The sequence below is a fragment of the Homarus americanus genome, unplaced genomic scaffold (assembly GCF_018991925.1).
Source record: "Homarus americanus isolate GMGI-L3 unplaced genomic scaffold, GMGI_Hamer_2.0 scaffold20930, whole genome shotgun sequence".
Taxonomy (NCBI): domain Eukaryota; kingdom Metazoa; phylum Arthropoda; class Malacostraca; order Decapoda; family Nephropidae; genus Homarus; species Homarus americanus.
Window position 1 is genome coordinate 4,339,852 of NW_024748502.1, and position 10,909 is coordinate 4,350,760.

A 10,909-nucleotide genomic window follows, 5' to 3' on the forward strand; every position below is an offset into this window, starting at 1 on the left:
TACTCCAAAGAACACTGCAATTATCTAAGGAAAGTAACCGCAATTAAAAAAATCATAGGCCAAATAGTGAAATCTTGTCACCATTTTACTTTTTTTTCAGAAAATATTGAGTTCTGAGGCTGTGAATTTATCTACAATAGACATTTTTTTTTTATTGGGCACCCTCCTACATCCTTGTGTAAGGTGAAGCGCAGAAGCGCTTACAGCGCCCAACAGGGAAGCATGCTAAGTTCATGCTTACCTTTATGTCTCATGAGTTAAGGGCGTAGAAGCCTGAAGAGTTAAGGGCGTAGAAGCCTGAAGAGTCAGTGGTTTATGTCTAAGCAAGTTATTGGAAGCTCCAACAACTTTCCCTGAATACGAATTCGCAACTTTCGATTTACACCTGGTACCTACTTTGCTGCTGGGTGAACAGGGACCAAGGGAGGCTGGGAAGTGTGTCCGAACAACTTTCCACCCGCCCGGGAATCGAACCCGTGATATCTCACTTGAGAGGAAAGAGCGGTACTGCTTTACCCACCGGCGCCCCCTACAATAGACATTGTCACACTAATCACTTTAAAGCCTTATTTATATCTATCTATCTATCTATCTATCTATCTATCTATCTATCTGTCTATCTCTCTCTCTCTCTCTCTCTCTCAATATATATATATATATATATATATATATATATATATATATATATATATATATATATATATATATATATATATATATATATATATATATATATATATATATTTGCGTAATATTCAGAAATTTCAATGTGATATTTAGAAACGTTAGAACAGAAATAAACAATCTACCGAACAGGAAAGCATAAGTAGGCCAGGCTGAAACACCTTCGCCTCATGGCAAGTTAAAACAAACTCTCCAAGCAACGCCATCGAGCGGGGAGTGGGAGCATTTTGAACTAGGCCTATTCAAAACTAAATGTACTTTATCGAATTGATGAAGACACGATTCATGAAGTTAAGGGGCAACTATAATTTTTAAAGTTATTGTGGATAGTCTCCCAGTCTAAATATGTTACGTGTGTCCTTGAGAAATTATTAGTAATACACAAAAGAAGATGTCATGGTGGGGCAGGCGAGCACCCTGAAGGATGAGACGCTGACCGAGCCCAGTCAGCGCCGGTCATTGACCAAAGCGGACGTCTACCACGCGTTCTGCCAAGGAAAACGACCACGTGGCCTTGTCCCTTCCAACGCACGTTTCATCAGTGTTGCAAGTAAGTTTTTTATTCGATCTCAGACAGTGTTTAGATAGGGCGGAGAAGAATTTAACAGTAGCTAACAGAGTGCTCCTTTTGCAGGGTTACGAGATCCCACTCGGTTGGCCGGCGGTTGGTTGGTTTGGAAGATATAGCTGGCAACGCACGAGGCGAACAGGTGTCTCTCACGACTAACTACGTGGGACCAGCATCCGCACTTTGATCGGTGGTCGATGTGGTTCATCAAATCTCCCAACCTTGGTTCATACAACACCACATCTCTTCAGTCACTCAGTGAAAAATCTTACTAACGGGAAAGTAGAACCCCTCCCTCAGCTGGGCAGGGTTCACCTGGTTGTACTCTGAACTGGCCTAAGTAGGCGGGCTGACGGTCACTCTCTTCCTGTCCATGAAGTACTGGGAGTAAACTGAGTGCAGACTGAGTGAATGAAAGGTCACACGCTGGGACCTGGAGTCTAGTGCTTACATAGAGACATTCATCTCCCCAGTATTGGGTGTATGTGATTAAACTAACAAAGTCCAGGTGTGTAATCAACGCTCCTCATGGTTGATTGCACACGTGGGACGTAGGGGTTCCTCTTCAAAGTTGGTGAAAGGCTGTAACACCTTAAAGTATGGGTGTATTCTGAGCATATGTGTGAAGCATGTTACGGGTTGTGTTGGTGAAATGTGATTAGAATAGCCAAATCCAGGTGTGAGATCAACGTTCCTCATGGTTGATTAAACACGCGTGACGTAGGAGTACCTCTCCAAAAGTTTGTGAAAGGCTATTAGTACCTTAAAAGTACGGGTGCATTCTGAACTTATGTGTGAAGCATGTTACAGATGTTGGTGGAGAAATACACCCATGACTCCTGAAACCTAGAGAGAGTAATGAAAAAAACAGCGGAGCACCCGCCTGTCTGACGGGTCATGGGTGATTTTCTCGGTTTCTTGTAAATGCTTGCCAGGTAAGCAGTTACAACCTTCGGGTTCTGGGTAGTTAGGACAGTTAGGATTATAGTATTTTGTGGGTCATCCCAGACAGGCTATGAGTGATCCATGTTCTTGTGTAGTATGACTAAAATCGTGATTTCTATTCCTCAGTGATTGCTATAATTTTGTCAGATGCCCTTAAGGCATGTTTATCGGTGACAGTAAAATTTTTGTAATGTTTTATGGGCCACTAAGTGATATAGGATGTATGAAGGAATTCTTTCAGGTGTCTGTTCTGGTGTCCTTAGTACTGCTGCATTAGTAGTCCCCTTCAGATGCAATTAATATCTTTTAATAATTTTTTTGATACCATGTATAACTTTTGTTTCCCATTGTAGTGTTATAAGCAATGCTAAGAAGTACTCCAGTGCTTGTGTACTATTATTGATTCTTCTGTAGTGTTGGAAGGAATAAAAGTGTCATCTTTTACCAGTGCGTCTAATTAACCCCAATCACAGATACTAGCTTTCCACGGTCACGGAAAATACTTTTATTAATTGTGTTTGTGCTGGTTCAGGATTTTCTCTGAGGGGTGCTTCCACTGCATTACCATCCACTATAACTCAAAAAACCATAAAACTAAAAAAAAACAATAACTAGTCGAGAGACATTCCGACCGGTTACATATATATATATATATATATATATATATATATATATATATATATATATATATATATATATATATATATATATATATATATATATATATATATATATATATATATATATATGTAACCGGTCGGAATTTACTGGACCTTAATTTCTCACTTGACTTGGGGTTTATTAAAGATTGTTAGATGGTAATTGCAGTGGAAGCGCCTCTTTGAGAAAAATCCCGAACCAGCACAAGAACACTTAAATCTACTAAACAAAATGACTTGTCCATGACCCGTGGAAGGACAGCGTCTGTGACTGGGATGAATGAGACACACTGTAAAATTTAGACACTTATATTCCCTCCAACACTACAAACACAATCAAATAATGGTACACCAATATGTGCACCTCTTAACTTGAACTTAAAACACTACTCTGGGGAATAAAAGTTATACATGATATTGAAATTATTAGAAACTCAGGCAACAATAAATTTAAAGTATTAAGAAATGTTGCTTGCACACATGAAACAGGCCTTAAGGGCTTTCAACAAAATTATATCACCCCAACAGATGCACAATTCCTAACCTAACTTAAACACTACTCTGGGGAACAAAGGTTATACCTGAGATCGGAAATATAAAGAAAAATTAGATGCATTAAAGGAATTAAATCACAGTATCACTCTGGTTCCACTTAGTGACACAAACATTAAAAAAACAATACTATCAAAATCATTTAGGAACTATTACTACACACGTCAAGATAATATCAGGAACTGAAAAATGGTACTACTACACACAAAAATATTGTCACTATTATTGCAATGTTACTGGGTCCACCAATACCCGTGAACCATGCTCCACCCAACTCAACATACACCCGTAATAAGGGAGATAAAATGTTCCCCTAGGTATCTCCTAGACTCATGGTCTCAGTGTGTGACCATTAATTTACTCAGATAGCCTCAGTGTACTCCCAGTGCGTCCATGGGCAGGAAGAGAGAACGCCAGCACACGTCTATGGTCAGTAGGTAACACTTCTAGCTGACCGAGGACACGTGGTGTTGTGCACCCACGTGGGAAGAACTGATCACCCACTGCTGATGCTGGTCCCGTGACGTTTTAGTTGTCGGGAGCACTCGTTCACTTAAGAGATCCTTTGCTACCCCGCTAACCAGTGACAAGCCTACACTGATCGATCCGAAGGCGACTATCACCAAGCCTCAATCATCAACGGCAGTCTCAAACGGCAGTCAGTCTCTCGCAGCCAACTTCTCACAGTCAAACTCGCGGTCAAGTGGCTTCTGACGGAAACCTTGTTATACTGCAATAGTGCAACACAGGTGACTAGGCCACGTGACTATTTCTGTGACGGACGCGCAGGGACGTCTTGCTGGACCGAATGCCTCCACGTGACTGACCTAGCCAGCGTCGCGTCTCTCCAAGGCGTTAGCTTAGGCCTACGTGACATATTTTCCGCCTAACTAATAACTCCTTGGGACACCCGTAACATTATTCAGAATGATAAACGATCTATAATAATTCCAAATTCAATAATAGTCCCTTAACTTCATGAATTGCATCATTATTAATTCGGCAAATTATATTTAATATCATATAGGCCTAGTTCCACAACCTCTCACTATGTGCGGGGAGCGCTCTCTTCTCTCAGACGACCTTGAAAGCTCAGTATCGCCAATGGTGCGGCGTTTGAAATTACTCTGAAATTTCTGAATATTACATATATATATATATACAGCTCCTCCCCGACTTACGACCTACTCGACTTACGACCACCCGCACTTACAACCTGCCTCAGTCGTACCAAAATTTTGTCAAATTACGTATTTTCGAGTCCTAAAGTCAGTGTACTGACAAAATTTTCGTTTGTAATTCACTTTAAAATGGCTGGCAAGCTTAAAAGTGAGAGTTTTGTGGTGCTGAGAAGAAAAAGAGACACCCATTTTAGATTTTCAATGTATTATTTAAACATTTTCGACTTACGACCTGGATTTGGGTCCCTAACCCTGTCGTAAGTCGGGGAGGAGCTGTATATATATATATATATATATATATATATATATATATATATATATATATATATATATATATATATATATATATATATATATATATATATATATATATATATATATATATATGTATATATATATATATATATATATATATATATATATATATATATATATATATATTCATGTAAATCCACAATGAAAACGTGGATAAGAAAAATCTTGTTGCCTCTGAAGATGTCTTGAATAAAGACGAAAGCTAAGGTACTCCGTTGTTTCCATTTTCCCGTGTGATTTTATCAAGATATATATATATATATATATATATATATATATATATATATATATATATATATATATATATATATATATATATATATATATATATATAAATATATATTTATTTACTTCTGACAGGTATTAAACGATCACGTAGATCTTAAAAATACATGTATAACAAAATTTTTATTCAAAACGTAACAATGTAACGTAACGTAACCTATCCTTTCTTAACCTACCTTAGGTATATTTTAGCTATATTATGATGGCAATCCACGCCTCACATAAACAGAACGATGTTGACCAAATACGAATTAGTTTCCATTGACTTAGAGCAATAAAAACAAAAATATATTCCTATTCGATAAAAACCTCACTTGCTTTTTAGGGTTTAAGCTGCATTTTCCCTATTTAGTGAAACATGTACAGTATATATGCACCCAGGAAAATATAGAAAATAAACTGAAATTTTACCAGCCATTTTATTTAAAACGTATAAAAATATTTATCCTTACCCCCATTATTTGTATACTGTACATCAAGCCAATACTCGTAAAATACCGTAATGGCACATACACCCATAGTAACACTGACAGTCTCCAGACAAACAGCTATATTACTGTATATATTACTGTATATATATAAAAAATATGCAGCAGTTAAAGCTACAAATAATGCTAAATTATGTAATATACTGGCAAAATATATGTAACTAGGTCAATACCATGTCACACTACAACACCAAATTATTCTCACAATCATTACATCATAACACCATTGATGCTAAGGACATTGATGCTAAGGGAGGCAACTTCTCTTAAAAAATTAGTAGCGGTTGTCTCCTGGCAGTGCACGCAGTGTTGCGTACTGGGAATAACCAAGATCGTCTTTAAGAAACAGCTGGTTGTGTGAACCCTTGACAATGTTACTGTGTCATAGCTGCCCCTCCTGTATACCAGTACCCCCACGAGACAGCTGCCCCTTCTACCAATACCTCCACTTCCCAGCTGCCCCCTTGTATACCAGTACCTCCACTTCGCCAGCTGCCCCTCCTGTATGCCATTACCTCCACTTCGCCAGCTGCCCTTCCTGTATACCAGTACCCCAACGTCCCAGCTACGTCTCCCATATGCCAGTTCCTCAACGTCCTAGCTGTCCCTCCTATACTGTATACCAGTACCTCCAAGTCCCACCTGTCCCTCCTATATACCAGTACCTCTACCTCCCAGCTGCCACTCCTCTATACCAGTACCTCCATGTCCCAGCTCCCCCTCCTATATACCAGTACCTCCACCTCCCAGCTGCCACTCCTGTATACCAGTACCTCCACTTCCCACCTGCCCCTCTTATATACCAGTACCTCCATGTCCCAGCTCCCCTTCTGTATACCAGTATCTTCACGTCTCACTTACCCCTTCTGTACACCAGTCCCCTCACATCCCAGCTACCCCTACTGTATTTCAGTAACCCTACGTTCCACCTGCCCCTCCTGTTTACCAGTACACCCTACATCCCAGCTGCCCTTCCTGTATACCGGTAACCCTACTTCCCAACTACTCCACTTGTATACCAGTACACCCACACCTCACCTGCCCCTCTTTTATACCATTACCTCCACTTCCCAGCTGCCCCTTCATTATGCCAGTACCCTCACGTCCCAGCTGCCCCTCCTGTTTACTAATACCCCCCACGTCCCAGCTGCCCCTCCTGTTTACCAGTAATCTGCCGGACTGACACCACCAATATAAGGGGCCTACAGCTCTTTCCGTGAGGCAGACAGGGAGAGACAAAACTCAGAAGCAGATGGAGTCACACTTTTTACAAGTCAAGGTTCGGGAGAGGGACTTCTCTTTCCAGCACCAAGTCCACAGCTAGCAGAGTCTCCCACAGGAGACAGAGTCTAGCAACCGCCGGGGCCACTCTCTTCAGCAGCACCAGGCCCTGCAGACACAACCCCCAGCCGCTGGTACTCCCTCAGGTCACACGTGAGTCATTGTCAGAGCGATCCATAGGGTGAGTTACGTATGGTGGGAAGTGTATCCATTTCATGTTTGTGTCCGGGAGTCATTGTCTAGTAACGTCGATATGATGATTTATTCGTGTGTCTCTGCCATTCAGTTAACTAAGAAATAGCTGTACTTGGAAGTGTTGTTAACATGATTTCCCCTAAGAACATATTAACCGTTAAATAACTAATCGGCCACGCTACCAACTTCCCTCACTTTACAATTCTACAACTTTAAATTCTACCTTTACCTTCTACCTGAGCTTACCCTCATTATCAATACCTCCAGAGCCATAAACACATCCAGGACCACAAACACCTCCAGAACCACAAACACCTCCAGAACCACAAACACCTCCAGAACCATAAACACCTTCAGAACCACAAACATCTCCAGAACCAAAAACACCAACAGAATCACAAACACCTCCAGAACCACAAACACCTCCAGAACCACAAACACCTCCAGAACCACAAACACCTTCAGAACCACAAACACCTCCAGAATCACACATATAGCTAACAAGACAAGTACAACTTAAGCATCACCCACAACCTCAGCATTATCTACACCCCCAACATATTTATGAACCCAGCATCAATAATATCCCCAGTTTCACCTACAACCTAAACAAATTTGGCAACTCAGCATCTTTAACAACCCCAGCATTATTAACAACTTCAGCATTACCCACAACCCCAGCATATTTAACAACCGAGCATCTTCAACAACCCCAGCATATTTAACAACCGAGCATCTTCAACAACCGCTAGCATCATTAACATCCCCAGAATCATTAACAAATCCAGCATTACCCACAACCCTAGCATATCTAACAACTCAGCATCCTTAACAACCTCAGCATATTTAACAAGCCCAGAATGTTCAACAATCCCAGCTTCACCCATAACCCTAGCATCACCTACAACCCCAGCGTCATTAACAACCGCAGCATCACCCACAACTTCAGCATTACTCACAATCCCAGCATCACTCACAACAGCATCACCCACAACCTCAGCACATGTATGACTCTAGGTCTAAGCGGATACCACCCGTCCGCCTCTCTATCACTCAGTAATTCACAACACCAAGTAAGGTGTAACACACGTGTTCAAGTAGACAGATACATAGACATATAAATTAATAGCTTTCTAATATGAGATCCTATACTAAATACATGATTTGCTTGAGCAATGACTCCTTACCGCCTCTTCTCACAAGAGCGAAATAATCATCACAAACTTAAGACTTATAATGTACATATATTTATTATAAAAGCAAAGATATCATCCACTTATTTGAAATTGTTATGCATAATCGCGCGTGGATCAACAGCTTGTCAGACTGCACAATAAGCTCAGTGTTAATCCCTCGCATCTGATCCTTCAACAAATTCAGTAATTTCCTCGAGAGAAAAACGTTCATGTCACATTTTTCCCGTGCGAGGACACCAATATTTGTTTTTTTCATAAAAAAAAATATGATAAGACTTCAGATAACTGGCGGTAGAAATAGGATAAATTGGTTAGTGTGTGACAGGAGCCGTCAAGATGCATGAGATACATAGGGCGGCAGAACGTACACGGCCATGACTTTGCCATAGCCAGGGAGAGGAGCACAGATCATTGCAGATCAATAACCGCACCACGTTGCTAGCACTCACTTGCACACGTACTCCCGTTGCTAAGCATGGCGATCGTCTCCCTGGAGTTGACATGTCTTACCACTATAACCCTATCCACAAAAATTCACGCTCCCCTCTACACACTCTTTTCATATTCCAAATGAAAAGTTGACGGGAGTAGCATTTTCATTATTTGTCCAATTTAAGGACATTGGTTCCTCCTGATAATGACGGAAACCATAACTATCTTATATTGTAACATAATAATCACTTGCAGTATTATATGAACTCATTAAAGACATGTGCCTTTACACTCACTCCGGAGATGAACAAGCTCACTTCCAGTCCGTCTCAGTACGGGATTTGTCGACTGGTTCCCTATTAATGTGTGTGGCTCCCTTTGCAATTTTTCTCTTAATGTGTTTTCTTTGAGTAATAATTTTTGTTACTAAAATTTTGCTTTTCTTTTATTATAGTTTTTCGTGTTTCGTGTCATATCCTTGCATATTCTTTATTTCTTTAACTCTTCGTATATATCAGTTCCATAACACATAAACGTGTAATACTTCGTGAGGGAACACTGGCAGGGAATAACACATGTTTATTTTGCGTGTCAGGTGTTACAAAGCTTCAATACTTTTAAAACATTTTCTAGTTGAAGTTAATACTATATATGATGTGCTGCTTAAGCCTTGAGGGAACAGCGTGTTAAGTTTATTGTCTTGTGACCCAGCGTAATACAGATAGGCCACCATGAATATAAGGTGTGGTCCTTAGTGTGACTTCTTAAAACTGTTCCATGATAAAAATAAATAAATAAATAAATAAATAAATAAATAAATAAATATATATATATATATATATATATATATATATATATATATATATATATATATATATATATATATATATACAAGTAAATCACTGTAGGTGCGCGTGATCTAGGTATATGCTGATAACAAAGGAAAGAAAACACGAAGTTCCTTTCTTCTATATATATATATATATATATATATATATATATATATATATATATATATATATATATATATATATATATATATATATATATATATATATATATATATATATATATATATATATATATAGGTATTACTGTTGGACAGACACCTCTACCCGAGAAACCAGGTTTAACAACAAATATTTCGGCCAAGAAAATATGTAATTGAGAAATTCTTGTCAATATCACATGCACACTGATATGGGGGTAATAAATCACTGTAATGTCACGGGCTTCGCGGCCACCTAAAATTTCTCGTAGTTAGTGTATTTTTGGACACTAGATCTATTGGTACGAGGTATTTTAGAGAATGGCACACCTATGGAACTACTCGTGATGACACTCACAATGCAGTAACGTTCAACAGCTGCCAGCAAGGGTGGTTCCTTGCTGTGCGTGCATGAGAAGCGCGGACCACGACGTATATCCCTTACCACGATGTGAACCACACTGAGGCTGCAAGGTTGTCCGCGACTCCGCGGAGTCCGCGGTCCGCCCAGCACATCCTAGGCTGGCCCCGCCCACTAGTGCCCACACCCACCTTATCTGGACTAAGAGAGTGGATTTGTGGGCATGAGTTGGTTGGATTTTACTTTTATGAACGTTTGAAAGTAGTCTCACTGACTATAAAACAGAAAAAAACACGTTAACATTATAGTCGTAACAAATTAACAAAATGTTGTAGGTACAGTAATGGTGGTGGCGATGGTAATGAAGGTGGTAGTGGTAGCGGCAATGGTGGTGGTGATAGCGATGATGGTTGTAATAGTGATGATGGTATTGGTAGTGGTGGTAGTGGTTGTGGTAGTGGTAGTGGTGATAGTGATGTTGGTTGTAGTGATGGTACTGGTGGTGGTAGCAGTGGTAGTGGTACTGGTGGTGGTATCGGTAATAGTGGTGGTGGTAGTGCTGGTAGTGGTGGTGGTGGTGGTGGTGTTGGTGATGGGGTGATAGCAGGAGTGGTGGTAGTGATAGTGGTGGTAACAGTGGTGGTGCTGGTGGTGTTAGTAATGGTGGTGATTATGAAGGTGGTGGTGATGACAGTGGCGGTGGTAGTGGTGGGATTGGTGGTAGTGGTGGGATTGGTGGTAGTGATGGTGGTCGTGGTGAGAGTGGTGGTGGTGGTGGT

At 40.2% G+C, this 10,909-nt stretch overlaps 1 long non-coding RNA gene across 1 annotated transcript in view; it reads right to left on the minus strand.

Annotated features, from left to right (window-relative positions):
* The window catches only part of LOC121880318, a 96,066-nt gene extending 85,841 nt beyond the window's left edge, over positions 1-10,225 (minus strand). Inside the window, exon 1 of the long non-coding RNA XR_006091515.1 lies at positions 10,128-10,225. This is a non-coding gene — a long non-coding RNA (uncharacterized LOC121880318). The remainder of the gene's footprint in view (positions 1-10,127) is intronic.
* Between the last annotated feature and the right edge of the window lie 684 nt (positions 10,226-10,909).